The sequence below is a fragment of the Xyrauchen texanus genome, chromosome 36, assembly GCF_025860055.1.
Source record: "Xyrauchen texanus isolate HMW12.3.18 chromosome 36, RBS_HiC_50CHRs, whole genome shotgun sequence".
Lineage (NCBI taxonomy): Eukaryota > Metazoa > Chordata > Actinopteri > Cypriniformes > Catostomidae > Xyrauchen > Xyrauchen texanus.
In genome coordinates, this window is record NC_068311.1 from 37,147,348 (window position 1) to 37,167,367 (window position 20,020).

The 20,020-nt window shown below is 36.1% G+C and overlaps 1 pseudogene; it reads right to left on the bottom strand.

The window, feature by feature from the left end:
* Positions 1-832: 832 nt before the first annotated feature.
* Positions 833-12,895, bottom strand: LOC127629727 (uncharacterized; annotated as a pseudogene).
* Positions 12,896-20,020: the final 7,125 nt, after the last annotated feature.

Sequence of the window (20,020 nt, forward strand, 5' to 3'; positions counted from 1 at the left end):
AAGCCATAATTAACATATGACTTAGTGCAATGACATTCTTAATGTTTCAATTGTAAACTTTGATTAAATAATAGTGAACAGTGCAAAAAAGAAATGGCCACACTTTACACAACAATGTGCCAGTGATCAAAATGAAAAAGATACCACATAAATGAGGTAATTCGCTTCAACTGAGGTAATAGTGGTTCAATAAACATGTAAAAGATACAATATGTCAGTAAAGAAGTGCAATTACTTTCTTAATGTTTCAATAGGAAACAGTCTATATTGCAAAGTGAGCAGTGAAAAAAAGCCATAATTAACATATGACTTAGTGCAATGACATTCTTAATGTTTCAATTGTAAACTTTGATTAAATAATAGAGAACAGTGGAAAAAAAATGGCCACACTTGACACAAAAATGTGTCAATAAACAAAATGAAAAAGATACCACATAAATGAGGTAATTCGCTTCAACTGCGATAACAGTGGTTCAATAAACATGTAAAAGATACAATATGTCAGTAAACAAGTGCCAAAGATACCACATGAATGAGGTTATAGCTTAAATGACATATTGTTGTAAACATAATTATGATCAAAGGCATAAGACCATAGGCTGTTTTTACTTGTTCCTTGCCATTTTGGTCTTGCTGGTGCATTTGCCAGGTGTTGTCTGGTCTTCATTATTTACAAACAGCATTTGAAGGGAGTCATCAAAAGGCCTGTTATCATCCTTTTGAAACAACGCCTCCAGGTCTGTGTCATCCTGACACCCGGGGTGCATTTGTGTTTGGTCTTCCGGGTTAACTGTATCAGTTTGCTTAGGCTCGGCCTCACAGAAAGTTATAACTAATGCACGGCTTCCTCTAGCTGAACATCAGCCATGTCATGTTGCATGATCTCAGTGACAAATTTTTCTTCCTTATCCAGAAGATTTTTGTCTGTGACCAGTGAACGAATCAAGTCATCATCCATTGCATACTCCACAGGGTTTTGGTCCGCATCTTCAAGTAAAATTTTCCCCAAAATGACATTAGTTAATTTTGAGGTTTTACAATAGGCCTTACACTGCTCACATTTGGTCATCAAGGTAGACAAGTTCACGTTGTCGAGTTGATGGTGCCTTGGACACAGGTGGCTGATTGTCACCGCCACTTGTAGAATGTTTCCAACAAGTCGAGTGCGGTCATCGTCTACAGCTGGTAAAGCTGCTCCTGCATCCTCAACAATTGCAAAAGTGGTCTCCATTGTGGTGCTGAGCATCGCTTTGCTGTTGTAAAACCGAACCGACACATTTTTAAACTCATACCACTTGTCGATTCTCAGGGTGTCATCACCCCAAATGGTTATCAAAATTGAAGCCGTCTTATCAGAGATGGCATACGACGTCCTGTTCATCGTTTTGTTTGACCTTGTAACGCTGCTGCCTTTCTCCCTCTCCTCCATTATCTTCACCACCACATTTACCTTCAAATAAGGCAAACAATATAAACCAATACCTTACATGACAGATACATTAAAGGTTCCTTAACTTTGTTTGCTGCATAGCATTGGCTAATTGGCACTGCAGTATTATTTGAAAAGAAAGGACCACAACAGATAACACAAGAAACAAACACGTCTTCATACTTCATTCAGTGCTCTCGAGAGAATAAAAACAAGATCAAGCATTTCAATTTACTCACTCTTTGATGCTCCCTAGGATCAGCCAGGATGTCGCTCAATGTTCTTAAGTGCACATCAGAATATGGCTACTTGTCAAAAACGAAGGACAGGTCTCTCACGCAAGTCAGCCTTGATTTATCGTTAACAAAAATATCATGGTCTCATTGTTTACGCCAAATTTCAACTTTTACTGGACTTCTAAACAAGTAAAAATAAAAAGGATGTAGGGAAACAATTGTATACACAATAGCATAATTAGTCATAAATCCACAAGTTCTACTTATTTTTTCACAAAAGTAACAAACTTTTTAAGTTTTCAGAACACACTTACTCGTCTTTTTCTGCACACTTGAACCAATTATGGCGCTGTGGTGAGAATATCACCATTTTGGTGTGCTTTTTTGCCTCTTGCATTACTGCAGTGAAGTATTTTTTCCTGGAGGCCCCTTCTTTCACATCAGAGACCTCATGGATGAAGCCTTCCACCTCAACCTTCAGCTTCTTTGGTGACGTCACCTGTTGTCTAGAGACATGTGAAGCACACAATTAATCAGTAAGTTACTGTTTGAGACATTTCAAGAGGACAACCATTGTGAAGCAAACATCAAAGGGATAACAGTACACATACTAAGAAATTGTAGGTCAAAACATGCATCAGTTTAAGAAAATTATGTTTATGTACTGAATCAATTCAACTTTTAGTCAAGTATCTTCCAATGTCACTATAATTTGAGTCAATGCCCAGCTAGAAAAAATTGCCCTTGTGCAGCACCCTCTCTTGCAATTTGGACCATAAGGTAAATTAACCTTTTTTTCACTTACTAGTAATAACAAGGATGACCTATTAAACTAGAACGTGAATAGTCAGTTTGTTTACAAAATTCACTGTTTGTCATATCAGGCGGCTGGTGACTCAAATTAGGGAAGACAGGAGGAAAACCAACCTACAGCGTGTTGTTTGTAGCAATAATCCGACTAGCTACCTAAAGAAAATGTACTATATAATAGGGTTAAGCAATGCATGAAGTTTATCCCCATCTTCCATAGCTCTAAGTAAAAATATAATATCATACTGTATAGCCTAATGATTGTATTACAACACAAAAGATGAATATGTCTGGACCTCAAATTTTTTCCATATTCAAATTAATTTAGGATGCTATGTACACCTTAATAAAAAAATGGTTGATATCTCCATTGAGTGTCTGCATGCATGTAGTTAGTTGCATACTGTCTTTAGTTTAGACAGTTGGCTGGATTATTTAATGTCTAGAAATACTATGGGTGTGATGAAATGGCGCTACCTGAAGCTGCACATCGCATTTTACCGGACAGAGCAAAGTAAAAGCGGGTTGGTCTCACCAATCTGATGAACCTGTTATGTGCTTGCGGTGTGCTGTCGTGTACGACCCATTTGAATTTTACATTGAATTCTCTGTTATAAACCCATCTGATATGAGACACTTAAAGACTCTGTGCTAAAGCTAAATAAGATTAAACAGCCCTTCATATGAAACTACAGTGACGTGGTAAACAGGAAAACAATGTTCCATTCACAACGGTAATTATAAACTTTTCATTACACAAATCAGCACCCTAAATATACCCGACTGTTACTGTAGTAACATTACCTGCAGTAGTAACTATGTTTTTTGGCCAGAAATAGTGTATATATTTGTAATAAATGTTAATATTGTATATTAGGGAAATAAAAGTCACTTTTATGAAGGTTGTTTTTATTATTTCTACATGCGTTTAGGATATTGTTTTTCCATTACAAATTCCATAGATTATTATTATGTATTTGTATTTATTTATTTAAAAAATGTAGGCCTATTACATACAATAATTACAGCTAACCATGGTGATTTTTGTTTTGTTTTTATTTGTGATAGACATTATCTTACTAATACTATATTTAAACTCTGGATACTATGCATGAACAATGGTAAATTTAACAACAACAAAAAAACTTTAAAGCCAGGACACTCATGATTTAAGTATGAAGTTATGACTTTTACTCCTTTGTAAATATGTTTAGTTCTAATGAACTTTAATTGAAAAATGTGAATTAAAAGGTAGGTTCACTCAGTAACTTTTTGTTAATGTCATTTTAGACTTACAGTATGGATGCAGCATCATTCAAAATCAGCAGTTTCAGAAATTCACTATTCACAATCAAGCATTATTAATTTAATCCAGGAGTGAAAGTGTCCAATAACATGACGGTCAGTGAGATAAAGCGAGTAGTAATCAGATGATCGAGTGCATTTTTTCGGTGGACCGACATACTTTGATGCCGATCAGGGGAGGACTGGCCATTGGGAGAACTGAGGTGTCCGCGAAACGGACCACAAAACGGAGCCGCGATATGCAGAAAAGGACAGCGGACAGCGAACACCCCATCTGTTCCATCATCTAAAACACAGCACTTAAATAAAATTACTTACTGGTAAAATGTTTAAATAAATGTTGAAACATTCTTTCTAATCAAAGCTCAATCAAACCGACAACTCTCCCGACTGCTCGTGTTGACGAGGTACCAGTTAGTAGCGTATAATAGCGGCGGTATATTGTTTCGCTGCCAACAACGTAATCAAGTATAACCATGTCTTAGTTAAACAACTATTAAACCTGAAATCACATTAAAACGTATTTTATTACCAGCGTTGTTTACTTACTCGTAAATGCAGTTTGTCAAACAAATACTGGCGTTGAATGAAAGTGTTCGAATGGTGCGTCAGTGTCTCGTAACTGTCTTCTCTTCTCTTACCTGTGGCGTCAGATTTCTCACTGCTCAGATGCACAATGTCTTGGTTGATTGGCTGTGAGTGAAGAGTAGTTAGGAGGGTGAGGGGGGCTGAGACATGTCTCTACATGTCCGAACCATGCCTCTACATGTCCGAACCATGCCCATTGTCAGTGTACAATGCACACTCAGGTAGTGATAATTAGGCATGTTATGTTGACGCCTATTTAGTTTTTTCATTTGTTGCATTGCTATTGGAAAATAGTTTTTTTTAACCGGTAGAAAATGTAAAGTGGATGAGTTGAAATACTACAGCAGTTGTTGAAGAATAAATACATAATTTTATTGTTAAAGTTACAAATATAATAAATGAACAAATAAGACATTGTATGGAAACTGTTATAAATAGGCTACTAAAAACAAATGAAAAGGGAAAAGGTCTGTTAGAAAGACTATAATGTAAAGAATATAGGAATAAAATGTGAGCTTTACAATGGGATGTATGAGACATATGCTGATATGCAATGTTAGTTTATCACTTTTTCTGAAGATTGGTAAGGTGATATGTTAACATGAGAAAAAAATAGTTACAAAATGCAATATTAACTAAAATGTAAAAAAAACAAGAAATAAATTATTTTCAGTTGTTGAAGGTAGGTCATTTTGTAGTAAAAAGGGTTATTTGATTACATATAGGTATTCAATGGATGTGCATAATAAGAAGATGTTGTATGGTGCAATAATGTCAGTAGCCAATGTCACAATCCAGTTCTCATTTGTGATATCATTGTCCAGGAGTTGAGGTTGGATAAAAATCAAAAAGTGGTGTTTGGATTGTTATTGGGTAAATGGTTTTACAGGGTGGTTGTGAAAAAGTCATGGTCCATCATCATTCTGTGAATTTGTTTTCATTGAGTTCAGGGGGCCACAGACTAATTTTACATCTGTACGTCCAGTTGTTGATGTTGTATTCAGTGGCAAGTGTCTTCATAGAGTTTTGCTGCATTATTTTATTGTGGTTTGCCTGTATGGAAGGTAAAGTGAGAATACAACATTAAAAGATGCAATTTTATGCTTTCTACAAATATCAACATTACAAAGTGTGTAATAGGTAAATTATGTGTAATAGGTAAAAAGTAAATATTAAGTAAAATAAATTTGGTCTACACCATTACTAAGTTTTAATGTTTTGTCCTTATGTTTTAATGCATTAAAATGATTGTGAAATTAAAAACTTAAATAATAATGCATATTTTTACCAAATTGCAAGTAAAGGCTTGGGTACTATCATACCAGTAGAACCTGACATCTTAGTAGTATCTCATCATACTGATAATTTATGGTGTTTATCAATAAAGTGTCAGAGTTGTTTTGATCTGAACAGGGGTCCTGTAATTGCATAAAGCAGTTAGGGGGATTCTTACGACAAAAGGGAAAACATATTCACAAAATTCTCATTGTAGCAGCTACGCTACAAGTTTATCTATATCTGATAAAGGGTATGTTTTATTTGAGTATGAAAACTTTTTGTTTTACTGAGGGTTTTGTGCAATAGACTGTACCGTTGTTGAATGTGACGTTCATGTTGTCCAAAGGCACAACTTTGGCAGAGTGTTTGTAAATCTTTATATACTGTTGGTCATTCTGGATTCAGATGTTTGCTTGTGGGTAAACTTTAAGAGGAAAACATGATGTTAAAAAGTGCTCTTGTGGAAGAAATGGTTAAGGGTTATTCTAAACACTACAGGGAAAGTTTGTGTATGCTAAAGGCTGTGTCATTGTGACAATAAAGTTACATGTGCTTTTTAAATAAGCAAGCATAATTTACATTGACTACATCAGAGAGAATAACAGTGTCATTTTTGGTAGGCATAACATAATACCTTATCATTGTTGTACTTTTAGTGTTGCCAGACCAGGATAGTTGATTGACGTAATGTAAGTTGAACAAGTTGAGAAGGTGTCTGGAGGTGCTGAAAAGTATTAAATGTCTATTAACATTAACATATAAAAAAACAAAAAAACATGTAATATATAACAAGCTTACCTGATGAGCTACTGGGGGCTGTGATGAATGGCAAGTATTCAGATGTTGTTGGATGGTTGGATATAGTGCATTATAATTCAGAGGGACGAAGTTGTATATGGAAAAGGATTGCAAACAGTTGTTTCTGTATGTGAGTGTTTTGGTGTGAGTTTGAGAAACAAAGTGTGTGTGTGTGTGTGTGTGTGTGTGTGTGTGTGTGTGTGTGTGTGTGTGTGTGTGTGTGTGTGTGTGTGTGTGTGTGTGTGTGTGTGTGTGTGTCCAGAAGGGCTGAAGGTAGATAAAATTACAGAAGAATATTGAAATGTTAAGTGTAATACTGACAAAATATGAAAAGGAATTATAAACAAGTATATAATGTATCTTTCAGCTGCTTTAGAATGGTCTTAAAATATGTTAGTAAATGTGTCTTGCTTAGTGTGCGTGGGTTATGTTTTTGGCTCAACATGCATTGTTTTGCAGATAATATGTAGGTTACTTCAAATGGATAAGAATAGCATTATGGTGACTGTAATAGGTTGACAACAATTCGAGTGATATGTGGAATTGTACATCTTTTGTGTATACATGATCTATTATAGTGTTGGCATCAGTGGTTGGAAAGTTAACTAATTGAATGTAATTGTGTTTTTCAAATAGTGTTTGTATAGTTTGAGAAGTAAGAAGATTATCGTTGAAGTCCCCCATGATAATTTTTCCTCTTTGATAAGTATTCATTTCATCAATAAGGTGTAATAAATGTTCTTTGAAAAGATCAATTTGGTACGTTTGTGGCCTGTACACAACTGCAGCAAGTAATTGAAATTGTGGAATGTGGAAGACTAATGATTCTAGATTTGTATTACATGGTGTATGTTTTGATCTGTCTGACAATATATTCCCACTCCACCATTTGACTGATGTTTTAAATTACTGGTGATACTGTTCAAAGGACTGTAACAATTGAAACGACTGTTGTTGTAGAAGGTGAAGTTAGGTAAAGAGTGAGTTGGACTGTTTGGTTGTAGCCATGTTTCAGCTAAACAGATGCACTGTGACTTCAGTATACTGCTGTTTGCTTGCATATCATTAAAATGAGAATTGAGACTTTGAATGTTATGAAAAGCTATAGTGAACAATGGGGCAGTTGAAGGTGGGTTTTTAGAGATGAAAGTAGGCATTGTTGAAAGAACATCTTTGATGTTGTTGTTGCAAAAAATCATTGACTCTTTAAAGTCTTCAATTACTAGTCCTGACAGAGAAGAAACCCGACTTAAAGCTACATAAGCTTGTCCTGGTGCAAATATCTTTTTCAAGTTCACTACTGCACTGTTGACTGTTAGACCTTGAACTTTGTGAACAGTACAAGCCCATGCTAATTGTAATGGGTACTGACGGTGTATGCCACCATTGTTGGAGACTTTCTCTTCTTCAGGTTTAATGATTGTGATGTTTTGATTCACATTGTTTGGTGTATGTATTTTAGCTTTCTGCAGTTGTCCGATTTTGTTGTCATCAAATTCAACATGTATTACACAGGGGAAATGTTTGTCAGTACCAAACATAATTTCAATAACTGTCCCAAAAGCACCATTAACAAGTCCATCTGAAACGTCAATGTTTTTTGTGAGCATGATGCGAGCTTGTTTGCCCATTCTGACACTCGGTTTCAGACAAGTATTAAAAACTTTGGAGTGGTGCCCATTCTTTCTGTCAATACGTCCCGTTTCTGGATTACGCTCAAAGTCTTGCGCTTCAATGGTTACAGCATCTGGGCAAAATGAATTTAACATTGTGGAGTTGTAATCGGAAACCTGTTTGTTAGTAGCATAAATGTGAAATGCATTTAAATTTTCTCCTGTTTCGCAATGTTTCAATATTTCAATGTCTGTGGGCAACATAGGAGTTGATTTTTCATGGACACGAATGCAATTTAGCAATTTGGCAAAAGTACAATCTTTTTGTCTCACAACTTGTGTCAACTGTGCAATTTCAAAGTGATCATTCCAAATGTTTAATCTTGGCACATCACTGTAAAGTGGTTTCCCTTTAACAGTGTGGTAACTGGTAAAAAATCTCCCACAGCAACAATGCTAACTTTTCCAAACAAAGAATGATCTCCGCATTGTTTAATTTGTCTTAGTCTTCCATGAATGTATGCAAACTCTCTGTTGTCTACCATGGATATTTCATCGATGATCAGTAATTTTAAATTAGATAATTTTGCTCTTAAAGAGTTTATTTTTTCTTCACCTAATGGCTTGTAAGGTAATCGCACATCTGTGCCAATGCAAAAGGTATTGTGAATGGTAGCAGCATTAATGTTATATGCAGCAACTCCAGTTGGAGCAGTTAAAAGTACAGTAGTGTCTTCAGGGTTTGAACATAGCTGCGCTAAAATTCGAGACAACTCATAATGTATCGCTTTAATCAAATGGCTTTTTCCGGTGCCTGCTCCACCAGTAACAAAAAGTTTTATCTGTTGTGGATTTTGTCCCCATACTGTTTCTAAACTCCACTGACGTAGTTTGTAAAATATACGTGCTTGTTCATCATTTAAGGTTCTCATTATTTTCCAAGCTGCTTCTTTAGTCATTAATGTTTTTCTGACTTCTAAGTAACCAGTTGAAGGCAAAGTTTCAGTCACATCTGGAATATTTTCTGAAATTTATTCTAAATCCTTTTCATGGTCAATGATATCCTGTGATTGTAAACATTGAAGACGTTACATTTCAGATTGGGGACAAATCTGTGCCCAAGCATCATCCAAATCACCCTGCTGTTCCATAACATGTTGAGCATGGTCTAGTTTGTCGGAATTCTTTTCATATAAGGATCTGTTGTTGTCAACAATGTCTTTAACTGTGTCTAGACCACCACTGAAGTCATGTGCAATTCCAACATTGTAAAAATCTTCATATGACACAAAAGGATGAGGTTTCAACTGACAGTCTTTATAGTGAGGCAAAAACAGTTGCAACTGGCTGTGATGGTATTTTTCTGGATCTTTTGTGGGTGACAGTCTTGCATATCTAATAACAGCTGGTTCCGTGTGTGATCTCTTTTTAATGTAGCCATAGTTTTCCTGAAGTTGAATGACAGATTGACTTTCTTTTGGATTACTTGGAACTTCACTTTGACAGAGAACACGATATTCTGAGCAAAATGTGGCAAGACAGATGTTTTGAAATGGTGGAGATTGTGGTCTATGTTTATACCTGTCTGTGACACTTGTCATCCACATAGTATCTTGTTCACTGTTGTCATTGTTTTTCCGTTCTCGCAATACACTCAGGGGTAAGCTCATGCGCATAGGGTGTTCTCCTGTTGGTATGAAAGTGACTTTGCTTGAGCATTCCTTTAAATGCATTCCAGTCAGTCTATATACCGCCTCTTGTGCAGACACTTCTCTATTATGAAGGTAAACACTGCCAAGTGATTTGAACACAGCTTTAGCATCCAGATTGCCTTTATTTCCTTCTTTTTGTGCTTTATCTAGTAACAGTCCCATTTCTCTCTCTGCTTTGGAAATATAAGATATAATATACACAACACAAGAATATGCATCCACAATGTACTGAATATCCATGTTGGCATTCCAAGCTCGTAACAGGTCTTTGTTGTATTGGTTAATCCAAATGTCACCAGGTTTTCTTTTTAATACCACACTTGTTTTATTGGTTAGTTTTGAATTCACTATTTCAAAAAGCAATTGAGAAATGCCGATGCTTTCAAAGAGTTCCAAATTGTTTGGACACAAATGTTTGGTCATTACTTAATAAACTTGCTCTGATTAGTTTCAAAATCTTTTTAGCTATGTCTGGTCTCATGAGTTTTCTTAATTCCTGTTCCTCATTTATTTCTTGTTGTAATTGTTCAATATTGCATTGATCTGGCTGTTGTGAATGATTGTTATTCAAGTTTTCTTCAGTATTATTGACTTCTTGCATGGTCATTGTAGGGTCATTTAAGTCACTTTTATCCATTTTGGTCTTACATTTTGGAGGTTTTACAATACGATCAGCAAATGTTCTACAAGATGGAGGTCAAGGGAAGTTAAACCGGCATTCTGTTTTTTTTTTTTTGACAAGTTTTTGAGTGCTTAGTGCTATGTTTTTGCACAGTGTTTACAATCTCACACAGTTCTTCATCATCTGATGAAGGCAGTTCACAAGATACATATTTGTCAATGAAATCTACAACTTTCTCATCTGTGTCTTTGTCAATTTGAGGTGCTGATTTTACCCAGAACAAGCAATGACAATGAGGTGAGCCTCTGTTTTGAAATTCAATTCTGTAAACGTAGTCAGTTATTTGTCCAATTGGAGCAGCTGGAGACATAATCACATCTTTTAAGAAACTGTGCCATCTGTGGTCAAAGATTCTTGCAGCCGTAACTGGGTTTTGTTTTAACAATGCACATTTCTCTGACCAAGTCAGTTCATCTATTGGCACATTTATATTTTGTTCTTGACTGAGTGTCATCATCATTTCAGGCCAGCGCATGTCAGCTGAGGAAAATGAACAAAACCATGTGGGGATTCCTAGTTGTCTTATCATAGCAAACAGATCTTTCTGGGCAGATTGCCAAAAAGGGGGTGTTCCGCGTATAGGTCTTAAAAACTTGTAACCTTCGTCATTTTTTAATATCCGTCTTAAGGATTCTACATTAGTTAGCATATTGGGATCATCTTTGTAGTTTGGTTCTGTTCCTGAACTTTTCCGCATGGCTATTGAAACATTTGAAAGAACTTGTTGCACTTCTGATATGTATTGAGCATAGAATATATAGTCTGTGTTTTTAGCAAATCTTCCATCAGCATTAAGTAAACGTGTATTTAAATATCTTGCCAGGCTTATTTTTTCTTTGCGATGGTCATGAAACGTAGGCGTTCCTGTGGGGTATAACATAGGAAAGCATTTTCCTTCATTTGTAGCATCTCCTAACAGTCTTATGGGATGATTATTTTCAGCTGGAGCTACTGATAACACAGAGTCAAAATGTTGATCCAAAACCTCTTGAGCAATATCTACTGGTTGTAAACATGTATCTAAAAACAGCCCATGTGTTTGCTCAATGTATGTCAACTCTTCTTCAGTTTGACCGTTTTCAGAATCACTGTCTGTTTTCTTGTCAGTTCTTTCATCAGCAAGGCTTGTTGTATGCGTTGGTTCAGAAGACATTTGTATTGGTACAATGTTATCACAGAATTCACTGTTCTTATCGACATCTGCAACAGTTAAGTCTAATTGAGATGGTGTATAATCTTTGATATTACATTCTTCCATAGGTGTATGATCATGTTTGTCTGAATTATTGAGAGAGTTCCTAATGATATTCTGATGATTTTCATTGATTTGCTCATTGGTCACTTTCTCCAAAGGGTTTACCCATTCATTGTTAATACTAATGTCATCATACCATTTGTTATTTAACTTTAAGTATTCCAACGCATTGTAGATATGATTTGTATGAACATGTTTATATTCATAATGTCCTTTGTATGTTAACTTGCGTTTTAGTTTAATTCGTACCATTAAATCATTTCCATCATTTCGTGGAAGCATGTTTGCTACTTGATTGACATTAGATGGAACACACACGACAGGTCCATGACAACCATTTTGTCCACCCTTAGGTAATGCCAACAGTTTCATAAATGGAATGTGTTTGGCAATTAAGTGTTGCTCAAGTGAATTTAAGCACTTTAGTTCTGGAGAAATGTCCTCCAAATGCAAATTGTTGGCCACACTTTCTTGAGGCATTTTACCAGCACAAATTTTACGGTGACGTGTGACATATCCACAGCTTAGACAACTGAATATGTTGGGTGCGATTATCGCCACATTCTTCATTACAAGTATGTAAATATGTATCTGTAACGCACTGTTTAGCCAAAGCAGCAATAATTGGACTGGTTGTGTAGCGATCATTTTTACATTCAATTACTTGCTTTCGAAAAAGCTGGCGATGACAAACTGAGCAAACAAATTGTGGGCCTGTTTTTTTTCTAAATGATTTTATGACAAAATCCATGGAATATATCTGATTTTTCTTAACAACATATGTTTGCATGCTTTGTGTTTTTACACTGCTTCGAAAGTTTGGATCACATTTGTATTTCTTTTGGCTGTATTGTTTGACTTTAGTTCGATAGTCATCATCGGTTCTGTACTTTGCTTGACTGTATTCTTTGACTTTGGTTTGAAAGTCATCATCTGTTCTGTACTTTGCTTGACTGTATTCTTTGACTTTGGTTTGAAAGTCATCATCGGTTCTGTACTTTGCTTGACTGTATTCTTTGACTTTGGTTTGAAAGTCATCATCGGTTCTGTACTTTGCTTGACTGTATTCTTTGACTTTGGTTTGAAAGTCATCATCGGTTCTGTACTTTGCTTGACTGTATTCTTTGACTTTTAAATTAAACTCCACATCAGTTCTGTACTTCTCTTGGCTGGACTGCTTGGCTTTCATTTTAAAAATCACATCATTGTTATATTTTTTCTTATTGTACAATTTTTTTGAATTTTGCAAGTCTACATTTGCTGCATACCTTAGTTTACTTAGTGACAACTTTGATTGTCTGTATTGCTCATTTGTTGTATATAATTTATGTTGCAACATAATGTGATGTTTTTTAAATTGACTATCATTCTGATATTTTTGCTTCTTGAGGGCTATTTGGTTTTGTCTGGTTGCTATGTCATTTGTGTATTTTGATTGTTGTATTTCACCTGGAGCTATTTTTAATGACACATCCATAGCTTCATCTCCGATTGTGCTTGATGTTGCCCTTTTTCTCAAATTCATATTGCATTTGGGCATAGTTTTTTTTGCTTGACACAAGGATGCACATGCGCCTTCGTGGTGTTTGTCTGTTACACAAGATACCACTTCATAATGGTTTCCATTTACATGGTTCAAATATATGTCACCCTCACTTTTGTTTGAACGACTTTTGTAGATGTTCCAGCGGTCTGAATTAAACGTGTAGATGTCAGTATGTAACAGATCTGCTGCAGTCATTATTTCTAATTCTGTGCCCCATGTGTTCGAATACATCATTCGTGTAATTTGTGTGTAATGTTCTACAGAGTTGTATTCAGGTCTCAAAAATGTTTTAAATGTTTCCTTATTCTTCAATAAGTGTTTTACCACATGTTTTCGTATTTTCATGTGAGGGCTTTCATTGCCGCAAATTGCAAAAGCCAGTGAGCGGAACAAGCAGTTACCATCTTTTCGAATAGCTTTTGATTCACATGGAAAACTTGGCGTGCATTGGCGAATTGTAGAATGGTTATTATTTACATTCACCAAATCTAGCTGTGAACATAAAGTACTTTGTTTAAGACATGTCAATGGATTAAACCTCCATGTCGGCAGTGTCACATTTTTAACTATGATATCGTCACCATTGTTATACAGCAGTTCTACATCACTTTTGTTGACATATGTTGTTTCATGCAAGTCGCATTTTGGAATTATTTTAAATCCGTTTGTAGAGATATCTGTTTTTGCACTCCATTCGGTAGTGATATTGAGGGAGCTATTAATACACTCACTGCGTTCATTTGTTAGATCAATACATTTTGTAGTTGAAAGTGTTTCATCACTACTAATAATGACATCGGTTCCACACAAGACACTCTTCTTTAGTGATGCCAATGCATGACCATACTTTGTTCGTGTTTTGTTGCTTTTGGCAAGGTTACTTTTGCCATCAATAAGTCCTTTCGTCACTAGTGGTTTGATGGCTTTTGATTTGCTTTGGTTATCAGTAGAACTGGAAACTTGTAGCAGTGATGTTACAGACCTTATATGTAAGTTGTTATGGTCTTCACAGCTGTGTATTGTAGCACTGAGTCCTGTTACCTCAAATGGTTTCCCAAAGGCATTCATTGACAATGCAAGTTTATTAATGTGATGATTATACAGATCATCAAACTTTTCATAGAAACAAACGACACTTTTCCCTGTTGAACAAACAAGGCCATCGTAGCTCCGTGAATGAGAATCAAACACTGCAAAACCATTGTCATACTTCATAATGGCACATGTGTTTACAGCTAATGTCAAAAAACCGCTGTCATCTGTTAGTAGGATTCTCTGCACTGCTTCATAAAGGCTTATTGCCATATTTACCAAACCTGGATCATACTCGTGTAGTCCAACTTCTCCAGAAAATGCTTGTCCATGATTTATTGTGAAATTCACATTATGCAGCACATGCGATTTGGGCATATCACTGATCATCAATAAACGGTTATTGCCTACAATTTGACCACATTTCTGCAATGACATGTAGAGCTTGTTTCCATTCACAAGAATATCATCTAGGTCGCTACTTTTCCATGTGGACACGTCTTTCAATTTATTCATCAAAATTGCTGTTAAATTATTTGTCACACATTGTAAACCTGCATTTTCTTCAAACATTTGATGTCCTTGGTGAAACGATCCTTGAACACATCCTCTCGTATGCCTTGCAGTCACCGTGTTTGAAATCACAACGTTAAGATAATGTTCAGCATTCAGCAAGGGAGTTTCAGATATTGTTTCAGGTATTGTTTCAGGTATTGTTTCAAGGTGAGAATCACCATCAGAACGGTGTGGTATTGGCGCACACCTTACAGATTTTAGAGGCAGTGTGAACATTGTCTCACTGGCCTTTGAATGAGAATGTGAGATCATTGTCTCACAACTCGACACAGGCAGAGACTGTGAAAGAGACTCACAGGGCCTGAAAACAGATGACCTATGGGTCGGAAGAGGAGGAAAATCAGAGATGGTGAAGGTTGGGGATGGAGTATGACAAGGGGTAGAATTGGAATCAGTGGACAGAGAAAAATCAGACAAGGTGCTGCATGCAGCATCAGCAGCCTTGAGATTACGCCCTCTTCTGCATTTCTTCTTTCTAGGCATCTGAAAAACAAAAAAAACCTATTAAGGAACAATACGAGTACAAGTCAGCAGTAATAGGCTTCATACACCTATATTAGACAATTGAATTTTCAAGTCTATATCATTGCCATAAGCAGTCACGCTTATAGACATTGCAGTATGTGTTGCAACACTTATCTCTGGTTTAAGGTAAGGAAAAAATTACCTATAATAATATGCCAGGGGTAGGATATGTTGGGATTGCAAGGTCACAATACCAGGAAACAAATACAAATATTTACATACAACAACTGAAATGTATAATGTCCTAAAGAACACAATAGGCTAACTGCAAAAAAAAAAAAAACCCTGCCTGACTCAAATAGCGACTCTCTAACAAAATTACATAACATTGCAGCTGTTACTTAGCTAGTGTTTTAACAGGTCTAAACTGATGTGATATAAGCCCATGGGCAGATTACCTGTCCCCTTGCTACTGTGTGAATAACTAAACACAAAAGCACTATACGGAGTACAAGCATATAACAAAATAAATAAATTACAATTAAAAGGTGTCCAAGTTAGAAAAACAACTGATAGTACTAACAATGACATTTAGTAGCAGACTGAAACTAAGTAGGAACACACATTAACAAAGTTCATTTTCAAACAAAGACAGGTGAGGTTAAATGGGAGAGAGACAAACAGCTGATTGGTCAGGAGCAGTTGTGCAGTGACAAAGAATGCAGCTGATAAAATGAATCACAGCTGGACAACTGAAAGTATGCGTGACAGTGAAGGGAGAAATAGAAAGGAGACAAAACCACAACACACAACTAAGTTTGCAACGGTATGACATTTTCACGGTATGATAACAGTCTCAGAAAATATCACAGTTTCATTTATTTTTGAGCAAACACTTTATTAGGCTATAATTGAAACTTGAAACCATTTATTATATTTATGTGTAAAAAAGAAAATAAGAAAAAATAAGAACCTAACAGAATTATAAACATGATAAAAAAAATAGCATGTAACTATAACATGTTATATAACTAAAGCATGTTAGTTTACATGTTATTACATGAAAAATAACATCAGCTGTGTGATCTTTTAAAGTAATGCCCTCTGATTATTAACAGTTAACATATACTGCTCTTGTCTGTCCCTTTAACTTAGTGATTCTCAACTGGTTTTTCTTCAGGACAGATTTTACATTGGAACTCAAGTGTCGACCTGTCATAGATTCAACATAACCTGTGTTTAATGTATCCTGGGTCGCATTTCCTCTTATGTTGCATAGTTTTGTTCATGGATTTCCAGTACAAGGACATGCATCAAGTGTCATTATTTTTGTTGTTGACATCAGGACGTTTTCTCTCCCCTTTTAAAAATTGAAGAGCATATTTACTTATGAGCTCATTAGTTTCCTAATATTACATATTTATACACATATTACACAGAAGGAAAGGCTTCTCATTACCATGGTTAGGTCAGTGTGCTAGTCTTAAATAATAGTAGTAATAATAATAAATTAATGTCCATCCATCCATCCATCGTCAACCGCTTATCCTGTGTACAGGGTCGCGGGGGGCTGGAGCCTATCCCAGCTAACATTGGGCGAAAGGCGGGGGACACCCTGGACAGGTCGCCAGTCCATCGCAGATAAATTAATGTATTTATGAAAAATAATTACTAGCTGAAACACATCATGAAACTTTAACTACAACTGCCACTGTTAATATAAAATACAGTCTAATAGATTCTACCTTTAGATTATTTCAAATGAAACATTTTGTCAAAATATAAGTTTCTTTTACTCATGTAAAATCCTGAAACAAATTTGTAAAGGTGATGGTGTGTAATTATTCATATTTGTAACCATTTTGGTAAAGGGGCCACATTGGGCTGTAAGTAGTGCATGGGGGGCCACATTGTATTACTTTTGAGATACAATGTTCTGCATTGATTTGGTTTTTGTATCTTTTAGGCCCAGAAATAGTCGTGTACTCAATATTCTGAAGTGTGTCTGTGACTAGTGGGACTATTCCGCAATTGCCTAAAGTATTATATTGCTCTACAAAGATAAATACTTTTCTATCAGGCATTAAAAAACTGAATAAAGGTGGAGATTATACATTTATTTTGCCATCTCTACTTCCCTGTTAATTTATTAATCAGTATAATAATAAAAAAAATAATAATTTTATAGAACTTTTAATGTTTGTCACAAAGCGGGCGAGTTTACTTTGCACAAAAAAAAAATACATTTACATATTCGTCTCTGGCTTGCTTTTGCTTGCATGTCAATGATTACCCCTCCATGTGTCAATGATGCCGAGATCTACTTTTATATTTCATTTAATGACTGAAAAGGTTTACCTGCCAAATTAGTAGCACCAAACATCACAAACAGCATCAAGAATGGACAGAGTATAACACTTTTCCTGGAGCAGAATATTGCACTACAGATCGCCAAGTTTGATCAAAGGAGAAAGCGAGATGTGCATGGTAGCCAGATTGCACTAAATAAGTATAACATTAGGCGGAATATTTCCAATTTGTGCAAGTATAAATCTCAAACTGGGGGTGTTTCGTCTCTTATCTGGCAACCCTGAGCATGTTAAACGCTTGTGGAGATATGTTAGGTCCCAATGCAAGTTAACCGAAATATTCAATGAAAACACTTTTGCAATAAATGATCCGCGGGCCGTATGTTGCCCATGTCTGCTTTAGCTGTTTGCGAGATTATCATTAAATCTGTGTCAGCAGTCCTAAATGGTCTATCACTTGGGCGGCCGCCGAAATATCTTAAATGGAAGAACCATGGCATTGTTCTTTCCCTGCTGTCCACGACCCAGTCGGAATAGACCAGTTGAGAAACACTGCTTTAACTCTAACACAAACTCATGTCAGACCCCCTGGCCTCGCATCTCTCAGACATTTTCTCAACTGCGCGCGTTGCAAGTTGACGAGTCTGAGAGGAAGACAAGGAATAAAAGATGTGCACACGAGATTCTCCGTCCGGTTGCATTTTTTTCTCAGTACCATCGATAAGCAAATGTACATGGCATGATAACAGTCAATTTTCAATCCGTGGTATACCGTGAAACCGGTATACCGCTGCAACCCTACACACAACTATACAGACAGACATAAATATATAGGCCTATATTCATAAACATGTGACAGTAACAATAGGCCTACCGAAAGTATACACAGGCTTAAAAACAAACATAAATTAAATGACATGACACATTTCACACCAGTTACCTGTAAAAAAAACCCAATATCCTACAAATAAAGCTGTCTACATTCATATGTTGCATTAGGAGAAATTCCCTGTTTAGGAGTTACCCAACTGGTGACTGACTGATCATCATTTTGCTTAAAGCCAGAAGATGGTTCACATTGATATCAATAACAGCAAAGTTGATTAGAGATGCAACACATTTACTTATCCATGTTCTTTCCTCAGCTAATGATTCGACAAACATCACTGGTATTGTCCATGAGGGTCATTGTGAGGTCCACATTCAAAATACATGCATTAATTAAACTACATGGGGACTGCTAAAACTGTATTTTAAACATCAGTGATATAATCTAGGAAAGAGCATTTACATTTATGCATTTGGCAGACGCTTTTATCCAAAGCGACTTACAGTGCCCTTGTTACAGGGACAATCCCCCCGGAGCAACCTGGAGTTAAGTGCCTTACTCAAGGGCCCAACAGTGGCATCTTGGTGGTGCTGGGGCTTAAACCCCAACCTTCTGGTCAGTAACCCTGAGCCTCAACCACTGAGCCACCACTGCCCCTAGAATGAACTTTTTCTATAGAAATGCAATGGTATTCTAATTAACTTTGTTTGAGCCAAATACAATAACGTTTTCAATGCAAAACATACAAATTACAAATACATTACTGATTAAAAGTGCCTTACAATTTTCTCTACTATTGAATTGCAAATGGTTGATTACAAATTTGATTCTGTTTGGCATTTAATTTCACAACACTTAAACTCAAAATAATCTAATGTAGTTACATTTAGCCTACTCCAGGTTTATCAGGTAGGTTTACATTTGCGGTCCACAAGCTATCCAACCAACCTGACCAAACAGTGCTGGGAGCTCATCCAGACGGTAAAAAAAAGCCAGTGTGACATTTTCAATTATAATCAAGTGTGCGACAAAAACAGTCCACATTTAACAAAATCAATGAGAAGTTTAGAAGCACTATATATTTCACCTGCAGTTATAAGTACAGTAGTTAGTAACGTTAGTTAGATACATATCATGACGAGGCATAGCTGGCTAGACTGACACGTAACAAACTTTTGCTTCAAGCTTTTAATGAAGGTCGAGAACGACTAATCCCTCAAACAAAATTATTTGTGCAGTAAAATAAATGTAAAGTTGGGTAGGTCAATCTGACAATTACGTAATTAATATCAGAGACTGGGAAACTCAAACTAGAGGAATAAATGGCCTATTTTGCTAGGCCAGCCTCGTCGTCATACAGTAGCACTACACTATTCATATCTTGTACCGAATACATGTTAGTAAAATATGCAGTTCGTTTTCAAACTTATGAAAAATCAAGAACAACATTACTGTTTGCCGATACGTAAACCATGTGTACTTACGGTCAAAATGCAACGACGAAAATCAGATTACTGGTAAACCAACCTCGTGTCTCCTTTTCTAATTAGATTCCTC